This window comes from Mastomys coucha, unplaced genomic scaffold, assembly GCF_008632895.1.
Source record: "Mastomys coucha isolate ucsf_1 unplaced genomic scaffold, UCSF_Mcou_1 pScaffold15, whole genome shotgun sequence".
Classification (NCBI taxonomy): domain Eukaryota; kingdom Metazoa; phylum Chordata; class Mammalia; order Rodentia; family Muridae; genus Mastomys; species Mastomys coucha.
The window spans coordinates 133,117,449-133,134,621 of record NW_022196897.1 but is presented as its reverse complement, the minus strand read 5'-3'; the positions used below and the strand labels follow the sequence as shown (position 1 = coordinate 133,134,621).

The following is a 17,173-nucleotide window of genomic DNA, read 5'->3' as shown; positions in this document are numbered from 1 at the left end:
TCTCTCCTCTCTTTTTCTGTGTCAGCTCCCAGTGGCACCGAGGCATGTGTCATCTCTGTATCACCTTGATCTTCTGACGACGCCATAACTCGCCTCTGAACCCATGTGGATTTTAGAGCTACAAATCCTGGAACTGTGACCTGCTTAGGCCCCAAATCTGCCTTTTAGATGGACAAATCAGTGCCAGTAGACAAAAAATACTAGCTAGTGACGTACAAAGGAGGTTGGTAACCAACATTCAGATATTAATTTTCTATGTGGATCATATCAAACAAGGTGTGGCTGGTGCACCTTTCTGGTCTCAGTAATAGTAGAGAAATATCACCTGGGCAATGCACAAGGTAGATATCCATTGTTGCCATTGGGACCAGAACCTTCTGTATCAGTTTGGCTTCAGCTGGGAGACTGGTGGAGTGCACCATTGGCTTCATCTGTGAGCATAGAGAAAGGATTCACTGAGGGTGGGGCCAGTCAGAACCTTCCCACAGGTGAAGGGCCTGGTCAGATTCAAAAGCTAAAATCAGTCAGCCCGTGTGACATCTCTTTCTCTTGTTTTGTTCATCATAAAAACAAGCCTTTATCACATGTTCTCTTCCATGAAGCCATGCCTAAGAGTAGGGAGTATAGGAACACAGACTCTGAAACAGTAGACTGTTTATGTCCTGTATTCTGTCATGGTGACAAGAAAGATAATTATGGACTGGTGAGGTGGTTCAAAGGGTAAGATGCCTGCTGTCAGCCTGCTGGCCCGAGTTTGATCACTGAGACCCTTGTGGTGAAAGGAGAGAAGCAACTCCCCACAAGCTGTTCTCACCACACTTATAGCATAGCATGCATACATGCTCACACACATAGCTGTTAAAATAACATGGAAATGTAAAGTTTTTGAAAAGAAAGATAGCTAATATATTACTAATGTTTTTATTACGTGCAATTTACAAATTCCATTGAAAAAAATTCTCCCAGAAACTGAAACAAAAGCATATCCAGGTAATCTCTGCTCTTGTCGGTAAGGTTTGTGTCGGTCCCTCAGAGGCTCATCCACTGGAAGCTTAGCGCACTAGTTTTGAGCTGAGATAGTCATCCACTCTTGGAATTTCACCGTCTAAAGCAGTTAGTAAAATAAACCTCTTTTCTTTATAATATCCCCACTCTTAGGAATTTGGACACAGCCACAGCAAACTAGCTGATATAGTCACTTACCAACTGCAAGTGACTCTTAAAAGTAAGAGCATTGCTATGGGAAATAGAAATGTGTCATTAGCTTGAGGTTTTATTCTGGTTGAAGCCTGTATAAGGAAACATGTAGAAATGTACAAATATTTCTCAGTAAACTGAAAAACTCACTGTCCCTAGGTATTTTTATGACTAAAAGGTAGGACACATGATATGGTTCAGTGTCTGATGATTAAAACAGAACACTGAAAATGGGGTCTATTCTGAAATGCCCATAGATGTTGATGTGGAGCATGCAGATGGTGCCCCAGAAACCTGTAAGACAGTGGCTGAGAACTTACACAGTAGAGCCCTTGTGTCTGCATTGATTCTGTGCTCAAGCTTCCACTGACAGGGGAGCTGGGGCATGCAGTGACTCTTAGGAAGCACCTACAGGAATTCCTTCTGGTGAAGTTTTGGATAAGGGTCTCATAAGTTAGTATTGCCTAATTGTGGACAGCTTCAACATAAACTTTAAACAAGAGGGCATGGAGAAGGTAATGCAAGAACCGCTCAACATTTTGGGAAAACAAGCATCAAAATTCAAAACATTTCTTTCCATTTTTTAATTAAGACACTTTGACATCTTGCATTTTATTTTATATTTTTCCATTTTTAATTGTCCACATAATAATCGCACAAAGTTATGGGTAGTGTAAGATATGTCCATTCATGTACTCTGTGTAATGATCAAATCAGGGTAATTAATGGGTATATTACTTCAAATATTGCTTGTTAAATGCAAACCAATGCCTGAATTAAAATTGCAAAAAAATCTAGATAAATTCTTAATTATTTTTGGTCACATGGAGAAAAATAAATTTCTCAGACTTGACATAATATGATTAAGAAAAAAAGACCCTTTAGAAGGGAAATGCAGTGTTTGCTCTAAAATGTCCCAAGGTGAAACCCTCTCAGCAAGTTCTTATTGCTGTGCCACAACCCTCCCTGAGAAGTGGAGTTTATAATGGAAATGCCGAAGCACCACCTTAATTATCAGATTGCTACCGGGCACCGGCATAATGAAGGAATTTCCTGATTTTTGCACAGTGAATACTAATTGACGCTGGAGAAGGGAGACCAAGTGGCCTCCCTGCAGTAAAATGGCGCCATCTAAAGGAGAGGAGGGCAAGCCACAGAGTGGTACTTGCCCAGGGTTCAGTACAGCGTCTTATATTCACAGGACAGCAAACTTTAAGCATTTTTAGACTCCAAACATAAAATGGAATTCTGTTGCATTGCTAACACAGCTGGTTGGCAGGTGAAGTTGGAGTGGGGCTCTGTACCCCACCCAGTTGCCTACAGTGGACACTTCTAAGAAGTCTCCAGACTTCTGTGGTAGGAGCTCCTGTGGTAAGAGCCATTAATTAGTTAGGCACATCTAAGAAGAGGGAGGAGCTAAAGAACAGGGAAGCAGATAAGTCCAGTCTTGAGAAGATGAGCTGTAAATGGAACAGAAGTTTGGTGGTTGTAGGGGAGGAAGGTTCTTTTGATGTGGATATTCTGCTTTGTGCTGTGCAATGGAAAATCTAGCCCTCAGTCTCCACAAGTCTAGCTGTCACATTTGTGCACATAAGGAAAGCAGCTTCACCTTCCACCCTTGCCTTAGGCACATGATTCCTGGAACATCAAAAATTCATATGAAGACATCAGGACTGGAAAGTAAAACACTGGTATCTTGGCCCAACTGTCTAAGAAAGTGAGGTGCGCCTCACAAACCAGGGAAAACTTGGCTTTGCCTATCTCATACAGAGGCAGTAAATGGGAAACAAATGCCACCATGGGCTATTTATAGATTGAAAAGTATCGAGGATTGAACTGTCTCCTATCTCTGGAGATGTGGTCAGTAACACGGAACGGACATCAGGCTAAGGTTAAAAGTGGCATTTCTAAAGCAGCAGAGAATTTCTATTGTGGTGAGCCACAGAATATTCCCTTGATGGAAGCCGCTTTTACACTACTCAAATGAGGCCATGGAACGTTCTGAGCCATTTCTAATAACCCAGCGGAAGCACACACGTGGAGGATGGCTGTGATTTTGCTAACGTTGTTTGATAACGATGTCATGCTGCCCCCCTAGCAGGCTCTGTTCCAGACAGGCCAGCCTGCACAGACTGTGGTTTTTGCCACTAGCAGCTAAAATAATGGCAGTAGATGTTAGTCACCTGTTCAGGACTTCCTTCCCTTCACACAGGTCAGCCTCCAGGAGCAGGCTAAGCATGAAGTCGTCTCCCAGTTAACCAAAAGGAAAACTAAGACAGCACCCCAGCTTCCCGCACATCCCTAAGATGGAAGCTGTTCAAGCCGGAAGCAAATGTTTCTCTTCTGAAAAGGTGAGTTACCTGAAAAGGTGAGTTAACTTTTGGTGAGGCACTGATCTTGTCTTAAGAAAGACTGGCGTTTTGCCCCTTAAGATACAGGGACTAGATTTATTGCAGGTCTTAAGCAGCATTGGCAGCCTGGGAAAGTTCTATCTATTATGCTGTGTCATGGCTCCCCCACAGGTATATAAAATACTGCTATGGTTAAAATATATTATGGAGATAATTTATGTAAACAGTCTGAATTCAAAGTGTTCTGGTATTTGGTTCACAGGTAGAGTTCAGATTGGCTTCCAAAGTTTTAAAAATCTAGGAATAAGTGACTCAAACCCCAGAAAAAAAAAAAAAAAAGAAATGGGATAATGCCATGTCTGCCCAACCTACTGCCAAGACCTCACAGCTCTAAGTTGAGGATTCTGGTTAATGTCTTATGTGATGTTCTAGAATTTCTTCAGCACATATTAGCACTAGCACTCTGATGGCTTCATGTTTTCTGCTTGTCACGAACCTCTACATTGCCACCTTATCCACCTTACCCTCACTTGTTCCTCAGAGGTTGCAAAAGCTTGCTGGGTCTCATTGCATTCAGAGGACTCTTATTTCCTCCCCTCTTCCGAGATGCATTTAGAACTCTTTGGGTGATTCAGGAGACTGAAATTCCACCATCCCCTTGGTAACTGCCATTCCCTTGGCCTCCAAGAATAGGCTACCTCCTTACATACTCCTGCCTCTTGAGGAATACCATCTGCTATCTCAGAACCTACAGAACTGCTCATCTCTGACTTTCCAGAGAGGCCCCAGGTACTACAGAATTTAACGATCAAGATGAGTTAGCGTAAGGGTGGAACTCAAGAGATCCAGGCACCGATCTAGATTCCAGGTTGCAAAACCTCTGTTCTTCCCTGATGCTCTAGGCTTGCCACAGCCCACATGGACCCAATTCACAAGAACAGGGGGTGTTGAGCCTTCACAATCATCACCGTGCCTCCATAGGATGGAGAAATCAAGCTGCTCTGGTTCCTGGATCTGTTGTTCTTGAGAGTCTCAGGGGGCAAGGGGATGCTGAAAGGCGCTTGAAAGAAATCAAGATTTCTGGGCTCTATCTGAATCTACCACTCTATTGCCCAGGATCCCAGAAGGGATATCTGATTGTGTCTCACAGCCTTCCAGACTGCCAGGGCTGAATGGATGAGTAGCCTTCTTGGAAATATGTGTATATTGGTAGTGCCCCACTTTAGAATAATGGTGAAGGAAATGATCTTCATTTCTCATGCTCCCTGGTCTACAAAAGAGATCAGTCCTAAGCAGTGTAACACCTAGAAATGAACAAGAAAGTAAGCAGAGAACTGATTTTGCAAAGTGAAAGTATCCAGTTCCCCCCCCACCCCCACCCACCCTGAGAACAAAGGGATATGACAGAATCACTGGTTGCCTTAAGTTGGATGTAGTTAGAAATTTAAGTTCAAGTGCAGCTGAACTGTCTGATCACACTGTGGGGTCCTGGAAATGCCTCCCCATCTCAGGCTGTCTTTCACTGCATTGTGTGATGTTTGGATCTGTTGTGAGTGGCATAGCAACACCAGGAGACATGGCTCTATAGGGCTGCTGAAGACCAAACATCTTTATTGAAAGCCATGGGAAAGGTTGAGTGTGTGATAGAAGCCACAAAGACCGTGGAACAATGTTTAACTGGAAATATAAAGACAGAGGAGATGGTAGGCAGCTGATGTAACTCTGCTTTGGGGCAATTTTTGGTAAATTACGAACTTGTACAATATGGAGAGAGATGGCCTGGGGGCTAGGAGTGAGTACTGCTCTTGCAGAGGATCTGAGTCTGGCTCTCCGCATGCATCAATCAGCTTGCAATTGCAAGCAACTCTAGCTCCTGGAGGATCTGATATCCTCTTCTGTTTTTGAGGGCACATGCATATACTCCCCATCCTCATACACAAATATACATAATTGGGGAGAAGGTCATAATTACATTCTTTTTATTTGCATCTTATGCCACGTGACTTTGCAGCTCTCCCATATCTAGAGGTAGAATCTACGTCTTTTTTACTTGAATTAGGGCTCATATTGTGCTTCCGTTTGGCCAACTGCATGAGCCTGAGATGTGAAAGGGCAGGGAAAACCTTGAAGGTCACTCCCCATGTCACTCCCCATCCTAGAACCCATCTTCTGAGAGGGTGCCTGAGTCACTTGATGAGGAGAGGCTCTGAATAGCAGAGCCACATCAGGCCTGACTGATGCTGAGCAAGAAGAATGGCCACCTCAATCCTGCAACTACAAGGAACCAAGCTCTATCCACAGGAAAGAGGAAAGAGCTCAGCAGAAGACCATAGGCCTCAGTGCAGATGGCTGTCCCAATTAACTCATGGGGTTCAGCCTGGAAGCATCCTGATTGAAGGACTCTGGCAAGTGTTTCTTGGGCTCTTGAGCATGGGTACTGCCAAGCAGTAATTGTGCACCTCTTAGCTCTCCTAGTTTGTTTTATTGTTTCATACACAGCACAAGAAAATTAATACAATATCTAAAGCAAATTGTCAAAGTATGAACAACCAGAGAACCTAAGAGACTCTCTGAATATTTTGAAACCTTTCAGTACATCTGAGCTCATTTAAAATAAAATATCTAAAAAATAAAGCATATATAAGGCCCACAATGTAATATATATTTTTAAAATATTTTTTGTTTTGTGCTTTTTTTTTCTATTTGGGGTGGGGAAAGTTTCTTTGTATAGCTTTGGCTGTCCTCTTTGAACTCACAGATATCTGCCTGCCTCTGTCTCCTGAGTGCTGGGATTAAACAAACTGCTTCTACTGCTTAGTGGCTAATAGCATTTTTTTTTTTAAAAAAAATATTTTTGTTATTTTTAATTATGTATGTCCTTGGAGGTATTTATGTGGGTATATGAACATGAAATCAGGTGCTCTTGGAGTTCAAAAGAAGGTAACAGATACCAGGAGCCGGAATTACAGGTAGTTGTGAACTGTCCAACAAGGGTGCTAGTAAATGAACCTGGTGTACTGGCTGGTTTTGTATGTCAACTTGACACAGGCTGGAGTTATCACAGAAGGGAGGTTCAGTTGGGGAAGTGCCTCGATGAGGTCCAGCTGTGGGGCATTTTCTCAATTAGTGATTAGGGGGGTAGGGTCCCTTGTGGGTGGTGCCACCCCTGGGCTGGCTGGAAGTCTTGGGTTTTATAAGAGAGCAGGCTGAGCAAGCCAAGAGAAGCAAGCCAGTAAGAAACATCTCTACATGGCCTATGCATCAGCTCCTGCTTTCTGACCTGCCTGAGTTCCAGTCCTGACTTCCTCTGGTGATCAACAGCCATGTGGAAATGTAAGCTCAATAAACCCTTTCCTCCCCAATTTGCTTCTTGGTCATGATGTTTGTGCAGGAATAGAAACCCTGACTAAGACACCTGGGTTTCCTGTAAGAACAGTATACACTCTTAACACCCTCCCATCTCTCTAGATAAAATAATATTTAAAATATACTAAAGCATCGAATCCTAAAATGTAAACAACTCATCCCCTCCATATCTTTTTTCAGATAAGGAAACTGAGGCACTAAGATTTTAGGTAATATGCCTGGGATTACTTACCTAGCTAACCACATATCTGAGCCTGGGTCAGACTTGACGCTGGACTGGGCTGACTTAGTAATCCTGAAGTGATGTCATGTCAGCCAGGAGACATGTGAATGTGATTGGCATGACACCTTAGATCCTGGAACCCATGAGGAGTCAGGCTTGCTGTGTTCTACTTCTACTTAGCACAGTATGACAGTCACAGCAGAGAAGACTGATGGCACACGACTTTAAAAACAGTAGTTTAACTGGCTCCTGTTGGTGATTTTATATGTTAACACATAAACTCACGTTATGGAGCTGATTCTTTTCTAGTTCAAATTCTTAAGCCTCCACGCTCGGGCAAGCTACCAATCTTCAAGTTGGCCAAAATTTTACCCACAAGGCATAAACATTTGGGCACCTAATATGGGACAGAGTCTGAAGAACAGAAAAGACAAAGCATGAGCTTTTGTACACTGAACTAAAATCAGTCAAAACTAGAGTTCCTGCCTTACGCTGTATGGATTTTGCACATTGCTCATACCTTGGGATATGGAAGAGGGAGTCAACTGAGTTTCATTATAAAACCTTGTCTCCTTGAGATCTGTCTGACCTCAGAGAGGCAAATGGTGAGTAATTCAAACTATTTTTGAATGAAAGTGTCAATTTAAGACCCTCCGTGTAAAACGTACCTACAAAGCCTATTTGCAAAGTAAATTTACTCTGGATTCTTGATACCTATGAAAGTTTTTTCTATGATATTTATTTAAAATTACAACAGTTTACATTAGAAACAAGCTCAAACAATTAAGGTAAAAGATAAATAACTGCATACAGTTTAATTTTACAAAATGCAAACATACATCTTTCATTGTTCCATTATCTGAGTATTAAGCGGCACATAATTGCACAAGGCGTTTTCAAATGTCTTAAAGGCTCTAAAATTACAGAGTTGACTTTTGCGAAATAGTCTTTATTTTCCTCCATTCTTATACAAATAATTGACCACACAGATTAAATTTAAATCAGAGCTAGGTATGTCCCCTGTAGAGCTTCTTGTCTCTTGTACTTGAAATTTGGCAGCTAGTGATGGCTAGTAGAGCCTCCTTGGGTTTCTAGGGAACACAGGATGGGGTAAGGGGTGAGGAGGATTGTTTAAGCTTTAACAATTTAAGGTGTTTTAGTCAGAATGGTCATTTGGGTCTAGGACTCAGGTAATGTCCTCTCCACATTTGTGTGAGAAAGTCCCTATTCTAACTACCCTGGGTAGATTATGATCATGTTCCTTTTTCTTCCTCGGGAACACTCTGACAGTATGTGAGAGGTGGTGAGTTATGAGTCACTGAAGCCCTGGGTGCTGCTTCACTCTGATCTGTGGGCACTCTGTGAGAAGGCAGGAACCCTACGGCTTTCCTCAGTGCATCATGGGAGTGAAGTCGAAGAAGCAAAACAGGACTCTTTTTCTTCCTCATCTCAGAGCAAGAAATTACTCATTTCTGCCCTGGAGATGCCAGCGTGAATTCTTTCTTTCATTAAAAAAGCCATTCATTTTTGTGGATCAATCATATGGCATGAGTGCAGGAAAAAAGAGTCAGCTCAGATAAGATGCCCTCCACTGAATGGTTAATAGTTACTTATTATCAAGACACATAGGAACAGCAGGAAGTGACTGTAATGCTAGGTGGCCAGAGAGTGTTTTCATGGTGTGTTCCACTTTGGGAAACCTGATCTGGCTTCTCAGAATGCCTTCTGAAACATTATCCCTCTTGCCCTGTCTCTGGCTCTAGGTTTCCTAATTACGATGCTTGATATTACCTCTGTAATTGCAGGGAGGTGGGGCAAGAAGAGAAGGAACAAAGTTGATTGCCAATGTCCTCAGAACCTGAGGATGAAGAACGAAAGACAGTCCCTCTCACCCAATATCAAGACCTCCTGATGTTCCAAGGTGAGGCCACTTGGACCCTGTTATTAGATACCTTGGAGGTGGGAATGGCAGCTTCCTACTGAAGTGACAACCACCTACTGAAGGGAAGGCTGCACTGGGATAACCCGGAAAAGTATCTGATTTCACTATTGTTCTTCCTTGGCCTGACATGAAGCCAAGCATTGTCCAAGTTTCTATTGAGTGAGTTAATAAAACCGGTTTAAACAGTTTTGTTGTTGTTGGGCTCATTCTAGGCAAGTTAAACTGTAGAGCAAAGCATTTCCAAGTGGCTTCAAAATGATTATTTTCATCCGACTGTGTCATAAAGAACGCATTTCTCTGTCTGATGATAAGAGTGCAGAAATAGACAAGAAAGGGTCCTTACTTTTGAGGATCACAGAGACTTATAAAGAACCAAACACTGCGGTTGAGAGAACAGGCTTGGTCAGTAAAGCAATTGCCCTACAAAGAGGAGGTCATAGGTAAAATGCTCAGAACTCACATAGAAAGGTAGACATAGTGGGGGTAATTTGTAATCTCATCTCTGGGGAGGCAGAGAAAGTGAGATTACTGGGCTGGCCATATGGCCTATTCGGCAAACTCCAAACCAGTGAAAGACCCTGTCTTTAAAAGCAAAGTAGATAGCTCCTGGGGGTTGTCCTCTGACTTCCACGTGAGTCCCCAACTGTGTGCACGCATACACACACACACACACACACACACACACACACACACACACACACACAAGCATTGGAGGCAGTGTTATGAGGCTACTAAATTAGTGAGACGCACTTGAGTCCAAGTTCCAGCACCGTGTCCATGGGTTTCTGTGACCTCAGGCAAATTATTAAAAATATCTCCTGCCCAGAACTGATGATAATGTGAACTTAAGAATTGTTTGAGGATTAAATATGTTAAGTGTTAAAAAGCACTTGGAAGGCTGCCCAGCCCATGGCACCCCTTCAGTGAATGACGGCTGTCACTACTATTAACAGCTGTGGAGCCTCGAGCAGGTGAAACCTGCCGAGTCTGTTTACCTGGGTGCACGATGGAGAGTACAGTCACAGAATGATTCAGTGACTGCTCTGCAGCTCTCAGGCTTTTGTCTCCCTGCACCACAAGGCCGGGTCCCCCTCACAGTGGCCATTTCGGTCATGAGGATTCTACAATTAAAGGCTTTAAGCTGGGTTGTCACCGAGATACTTAGAACCCAAGCCTTGTGTTGGGCCAAAGCCCAAGACCAGAACACCTGCACCAACACCTGCTCAGCAGGTGTCTCTCTGGTCCTTTTGAGTGCCTCTGTGTTTCTAGTCCCCATTGTGTGCTTGGTTGATGAGAGCTCCATTCTATCTCCACTGGAGTATCCTTGAAAATAATGGAGACAGAACATCACTCTGTTTTCATGGCCAAATGCTCTCGGGTACAATTTAGAGCCCTAAGCTTTCCATAACACCAGTGTTTCACATGAACTCACCCCTTAGTCTCACTGTGTTTCTCCTCATGCTCCGTACCCTACAGCCCAGGCCTGTCCTATCTGTTGCCACTCTCCCTAGTAGGAAGTCCTTAATATGTTACTATACCTGAGTTCTTAGTGCAGGCTCTGATACTCAGAGAGCCTGAAGTAAAACAGCCGATACCTCCATCAAAGATCTCAGACAAGTTTATGGCACTTGTTCATGAAAATGATGTATAAGGTGCTCTTGCTGGCAAATAGGGTTGATCAAAAAGGTTGGAGATCTTCAAGGCCAGCTCGGTCTCAGTTCTCCTCCCCAAGTCACAGTCTTTGTCATATACTAAGCCACATGCCTTGGCACAACACAGACTGTTGAGGAGCTCCTGGAACATGGCTATGTACTGAACACCAGTTTCCCCAGTCACTGCCATTACTATAGTAACGACCATTCCAGTAGTTCCATTGCTTCTCATGGTATCCTCAGCACAGACCTGAGAAATGGCCACTGTGGTTTCCTTCTCTAGCAGAGAACTGAGAGCTGCAGAACTTTGTCCGCATGCAGGGTCCATGGCCCACAAAGGCCAGGGCGAGCCAGGACCAAGCAACAGTTCCTTTTGTTAATCTTAGCTGTGTCCCTATGAGCTTCCTGATCTAGGCTGTTGAATATACAGTCCCTGCTCCCATCCATCTGGGATGGATCTGCTGGTCAGATTCCCAATAACAGAGTTTGGAAAGCCATATGGTTTTACTACCCAACAACATTTAAGAATTAGGGGAAGAAATTATGGGAGTCTCAGGTGATGTTCTGGTAGCTGTTTTGATCGGTATGAAACCAAGTGAAGTGTAAATATATGTGTGTCTGTTGAACATGACTGTGGGTGATGCTTGGTGTCATCATGAACTGTCCAAAGTATCTCATAACACAGTGTCAGAATTTGGGGAATAAAATATACTTCCAAAGGAAGCTATCCAGTGTTTCCCTCCGGAACGTTTACAAGGTCTGCTTACCAAGTACCATAGCAGCCTTTCTCTGAACTGTACTCAGGCCATAGCACCTGCTGACTGTAGAGAAGCTGTGTTTTGAGGAACACACTGCAGCCCTGGGTACACCCGATGTACACATCTCCTGTCACTTTCCTAGCATATGTCAAGGTGGTGTAACAAGAACAAACAAGAGTTAATGGACTGTTCTTTCCCGGGATTCTGGTTCAGTATATGATTGCTTCTCTCTCAGTCCTCTCTCCTGCTCTGTTATGAACTGCTGTCTTCTGTGACACGATGAATACTCAAAATGGACAAGGCTATTTACCATTGGAGGGGAAAGAGTAGACTACTCCTAGATCTCCAGGAGGCCTTGGAACAAATATGCAGATACAATAAAGTCAAGTCTTTTAGGTTTGCAGAAGCCAGGGAGAACTTGGCCTTGGGAAACTTAGTGAATTCTCAGAGTGAGGACTAGGAAGCGTATCCCATAAGGGCTTTGGGCTAGTGGGCTCAGCAAGGATGTTGAATTGGGTTTCAGGAGGAAGAGTAGCCCTTGCTTGCTCCAGAGTCTTATCTTCCAGGAGAAGATGCTTACATAATTAGTTACGTACTTACTCCTTACTCAGAGTGCGTAACTGTCTGTGCCTGGCATTTTGAGGGACTAGAGAAGGCACCCCCTGAAACCAAACTCCCGGTATGAGCTCAGCAACTTTAAACTTCAGTGTGCTCACCTTGGCAGATCCAGAATGCCTTATTTTTGTGAACTTTCCCCCATTATGGTGTGACAGAACAATGACTTTCAGCTCAAGAGGAAGAAGGATGCCTTCACAGAATGTGCAAATGATGACATTGGCCCACATCTGTACCTAGTCTTCATAGCACACATTCCTTGCTCCTTGAAGTGTATGTAGCCATGGAGGAAAAGGTAGGTGCTTCATTAACTTCTGTTTGCTCTCTATACCACATAGGGAATAGGGGCTGAAACTAACCAGTTTTTCTTTTTTTAATGAAGAAAGTTGTTATCTTCATAATAAGCCCTGTGCATGTGCTTTCTGGTGTGCATGTGTGTGTGTGAGAAGGGGGAGAGGGAAAGAGGGGGCTATGGCAGCAAGCAGGAGAAGAAGCAGAACCTTATTCTCATATTCTCAGGATATTCCCACTCACAAACAACTTGAAGCAGAATCCTTTGTGACAAAGGAATACAGCCAGATACTATTCTGTCCTCTCTTCTCAGCCAAGCTTTGAAAGCTGTTCTGGAAGGCTGAGGCCTAGATCCCATTACTGACTTCTATGCTCTTGACGTAGGTGTCAGACCCTAGGTAAGGCTTCCAAGCTTCTTACATATGGAGTCAAGGTGATAGAAGGAGAACATTCACAATAACTAGTCCCCTCTTCCTCATCTAACAGGACTATGGTGGGCCATGGGCAGCACTGGCTTCTCTTTGAAGCACAGAGGGTACTTTGGAGTGAAAAAGCCATAAGCCCCTGCTATGTGAACTCACCACAGCTGGGGAGAGGTGCACCCACCCTGAGATGGGTGATTGTCTGTGGTCACTCCCTCTTTTTTCTCTCTCAGCTGGGCTTTACAAAAGTATTGGTAATCCTCTGTTGTCCAAAAAAGAAGGTTCTATAAACATAACAAGCCATGAGGATAGTTGTCACTATTACAAAGAAATTGCTAGTGACAAAGGAAGGCTTTTTACATTTGGGAAATGAGCAACTTATCTGTCTCTCTTCTATGAAGGGTGCGCCAGCCTGGCTTCACCTGAAGACCAAGCTCCATTCTTTTTAGGAAAAAGAAAACAAATATTAGGCAAACCGTTTGAGAAAGAAATGCAGAATTGTTTTGAAAACTATTCTTTTTTTAAATGGGCAGAATTCACATTGTCACCATCTTTCATGATCAAAACAAGAATGTGGAGACACTGACATTCACAGATACCAAAAATAAATTTCCTTTGGATGTTAGTAAACAAAATTACAAAGGCAGGAATAAATTCATAACAGTTTATAACATGGTGTGTGACAAAGGTTTGGGTTAAAGAGTAACATTTGGTTAGACACCACCTATGTATAATCTGTCTCTCTGCCTGTCTCTCTGCCTGTCTCTGTCTCTCTCTTTCTCTCTCTCTCTCTGTCTACTTACCTATCTACCTATACCCTGTCTGAAAAACTAGTTACCTATTCATCCATCTACTATTTGTCTATCTGTCTATCTATCTATCTATCTATCTATCTATCTATCTATCTATCTATCTATCTATCATCTATCTATCTGAAGTGCTAGGGACCAAGCCAAGAAGTTCATGCAGACTGTAAAAGTATTCTATCAATGAGCTTCATCCCCAGACTCTGCTTAAATCTCATTTCATCAAAAAATAAGTCAACTGGAAAACCTCATACAAAGTATAAAATCTCAACACTATGGTGTCCAAACTTATTGGCTGCTGATGGCTGAACTTTTCTCAAACCTCCTGGACCACACACAGGGTCAGAGGCAGAAATGGGGCCAGCACTTCCAGCTTCCATGATTTATTGCTTGCTTGTGCTTATTTCTTATTTCTCTGCAGCCTTTCAAAACAGCAGTTCTTGGTATTTTCATAAGAAATTACATTTTCCTTGTTTTCCAGAGGAAGAATATTTTGAGAGTTGAGGCAGTGTGTGAAGTCCTACAGAAAAGACAGGAAAGGATTCTTCCTCTAGCCTTACTCATCTGAAGAGCTCCAGGCACGTTACTGTGTCGGGGAGACCATCAACCTGTGGCTGTTACAAGGTGGGAGATGAATTTCTACCCTTGAAGCCTGGCTTCTATCCTGAGGTTGAAATAGGGACAAGAAGGCTCTTCTTCCAGGATCCTGCAAGTGACAGCTCAGTCCCTCTTGTGACTGAGGCATGTTGGTAGTTGTTGAGAGTGATTGCTGTGCTTGGTCCCTGACCCACACAAAGTGCTGAACATTCAGAAAGGACAGAAGATGGACCTATGGAGAAAGGAAAAGTAACATCTTTATCTCTTCAGGATAAGAGAAGCCCGAGGCTATAGGCACTAGACAGACCCCAGTGTGGGTGTTTAATAGGAACCCTGATTTCTTTCTCCTATTGGTCATCTTTAGAACCCCACCCCTGTGCCTTCAGCCCTTTTCTCCTTGAAACCGGAAGCCAGCATCTCAGGAAGCCCACTTTCCTTGTCAACCTGTATCCCTTTAAGTCTCTTTCACTTTCCATTCACAACCCACTGGAAGGAGCAAAGTCACATGGCCATAAGAACCTGGAGTACACATGTGCTGACAGATAGCAACATCTGTATACAGTCTTCGGCTTGCCTAACAGTAAACTCTAGGTAAGAAAGCATGTTGAAGGGGTCTTGTGTTAGCCTCTAAGGTAACCAAAGTCTTAGTAGTAAGGGATCCTTTCATTCTGAGCCCACTTCTATCTTTATGACAAGTAGAGTTGTTATAGATAACAATACCCACCATGAGTGTAAGACTGGAATGGAGTGACACTTAATATATATTACCTAGCCAGAGGCCGGCAGACTCCAGCATCTTGCTTCACAGGGTGTATAATCACTAAAGTTACTTTTTGTATGTGGATGCTGCTTCAGTTTTGTATCCCCATTTGCATTCTTTCAGATACTCCATCAGCTTCCATAGAAGAGAAATGACTTTGAAGCATTAGGCCTGGAGCACTCAGAGCACACAATGTTGTTCTCCAATAAGACACGCTCTCTTGTCAGTCAGTAGATATCCAAAGCACTCTGAAATCTAATTGATTGGTTACATTGACACGAAAACCTTTATCCACAGCTGCAGAATCTGGGGTAATCCATGGATCTGCAGGTGTCTTGGCTAAGGTCCTAAATGCCCCCTTTTCTATAGAAATTCTTGGAGATCTTCCTGAAAGTGACACGGGGCAGGGGAAGGCCACCACATCACAGCTTCCAAGCAGCTGTTAGATAGTTCATCTCTTAGGCAGCACTCACATTGTTCTCAGGGATTCTTTCTAATCAAAAGCCTTTGTGTGTTTCTGTTTTTAAATTTAGAAAGCACTGGATCCCTGGCTGGCTACTATAAAGATGCTACAAGCTGATGCTGAGGTACAGTAACATCAAAAAGAAGGAGAGAGAAGCATTGTACACCGAGAGCTGAAGAAATCCAGGTGGCATGTGTTCAACCCCAGTGAGTTCCTCAACTCATTCCAACTCAGTGCAGATTAGAAGAAGCTCTGACCGAATGGAGGAGAGGCGTACAGGCAAAACAGACCCAGAGAGAGAGAGGTGGCGGGAGAACCTTCAGTTACCTAAAGGTTGGCTGAGGCAAGTGTTTTGTTTATAAAATCATCCTTCTCTGCCTTTTCATTTTTTTTCCTTGCAGATGATGTTAATTTTCAAAGATGTTGTCCTCCTTTGTAAGGGTGATTCATGCCCCTTTATACAAGAATGGGATGCCACATGAAAGTAGAACAAAGAAGAAAATCGGAACTCCTGTTTTATCTGAAGTCACTCCAGAGTCCTGTGTACATAATGCTTCCATTCTACTGGAACAAAATGTGTCATTGCCAATGCCTTTGTTCCTTTTCACTTAATAGTTTAGTATAATCATCACATGCTATTATAACTCTTTTGTAAGCGTCACTCACAATTCTCCTTTCCTCCCTCCCTCCCTCCCTCTCTCTTTGTATGTGGGTGGTGTTTTACTGATGTCAATTTTCCTCATTCTCCTGCATAGAAACATTTATAGTATTCTAGGATGCTTTTTTTTTTTTTAACCTTCTACCCTGCCTCTCTTACCTCTGACCATCCTCATGTACCTATATACTGTGAACACACATTCTAACTGCAGCCTGGCAATTCACTATGACAAGCCCCCCCCACTCCAATTTTTTACTCATTTATTATTTGGCTAATATGGCATAATATTTTCTAATATTCGGTGTTCTATTTTGTCCACAGAAATAAATACCACTGGATTAAATTTGTGTTTATGACCCTGGGTCAGACCGTGCCCTTTGGCCATAGGCTGGAGAGGTCTCTCTGGGGAATTTCAGTGAAAAGAGATCCCTACCCCTCCCCTGAGCTCTACGGGAAGGGTGAAGCTCCCAAGGCAGGAAATAGACAGAACCTGGAGGTAGGTCCCTTGTAATATCAGCTGCAGGAGGTGTGCCCACAGTCGTTACTATTCCTGCATCCTGGAAGCTTCTACCTGGAAGTGGATAACTGAGAAGGAGCACTGGGGAGAAAGACGCATGTATTTATATGTGGAGCTGACAATGTGGGCAAGAAGACTGCAGAGGTCTGTTCTGTGTGCTTCTCTTACGAGAGTCCTGTTTCAACTATTAAGCAGAAGTCCTCTAACTGTAAAGTGGCGTTAGGAAGGAGGAAGTGATACTAGGTGGCCAGAAAGAGACAAGCACACAGAGAAGCTGCCATGATTCTGTGTTGGCTAAGGAAAATCCACATCTCTCTGCTCTCTCTCCTTCCTTTGTCTTCAATAGTTATCCATCCTGGCCCACACTCTTACTTGTCTCTACCCGGGGAAGGCAATTCACACATATTGTAAGAGTTTTGTGAATGGTGTGGACGTATGGCTTATAACGTTTTACCCTTCTCTTTAGGTCTCTTCCTATGAGACAGGCAGGATTCTCTATGTGTGCTGAATGCCTCCCCTGCCCTCTAGTCTCTGAACCTGGTCTTGTGACAAGGT

The 17,173-nt window shown here is 43.3% G+C and overlaps 4 long non-coding RNA genes across 4 annotated transcripts in view; 2 read left to right on the top strand and 2 right to left on the bottom strand.

Moving 5' to 3' along the window:
* Nucleotides 1-4,223: 4,223 nt before the first annotated feature.
* On the top strand, nt 4,224-9,266 carry LOC116091092. The gene is made up of 2 exons (XR_004118935.1): nt 4,224-4,337; nt 8,943-9,266. It is a non-coding gene; the product is annotated as an uncharacterized LOC116091092 (long non-coding RNA).
* LOC116091095 lies at nt 8,078-13,113 on the bottom strand. Its single transcript, XR_004118938.1, has 2 exons — nt 12,977-13,113; nt 8,078-8,228 (listed from the first exon to the last, which is right to left on the bottom strand). It is a non-coding gene; the product is annotated as an uncharacterized LOC116091095 (long non-coding RNA).
* LOC116091094 lies at nt 12,267-15,816 on the top strand. Its single transcript, XR_004118937.1, has 3 exons — nt 12,267-12,399; nt 14,105-14,247; nt 15,514-15,816. It is a non-coding gene; the product is annotated as an uncharacterized LOC116091094 (long non-coding RNA).
* Nucleotides 13,991-17,173, bottom strand: part of LOC116091093 — a 31,365-nt gene continuing 28,182 nt past the window's right edge. Inside the window, exon 3 of the long non-coding RNA XR_004118936.1 lies at nt 13,991-14,452. This is a non-coding gene — a long non-coding RNA (uncharacterized LOC116091093). The remainder of the gene's footprint in view (nt 14,453-17,173) is intronic.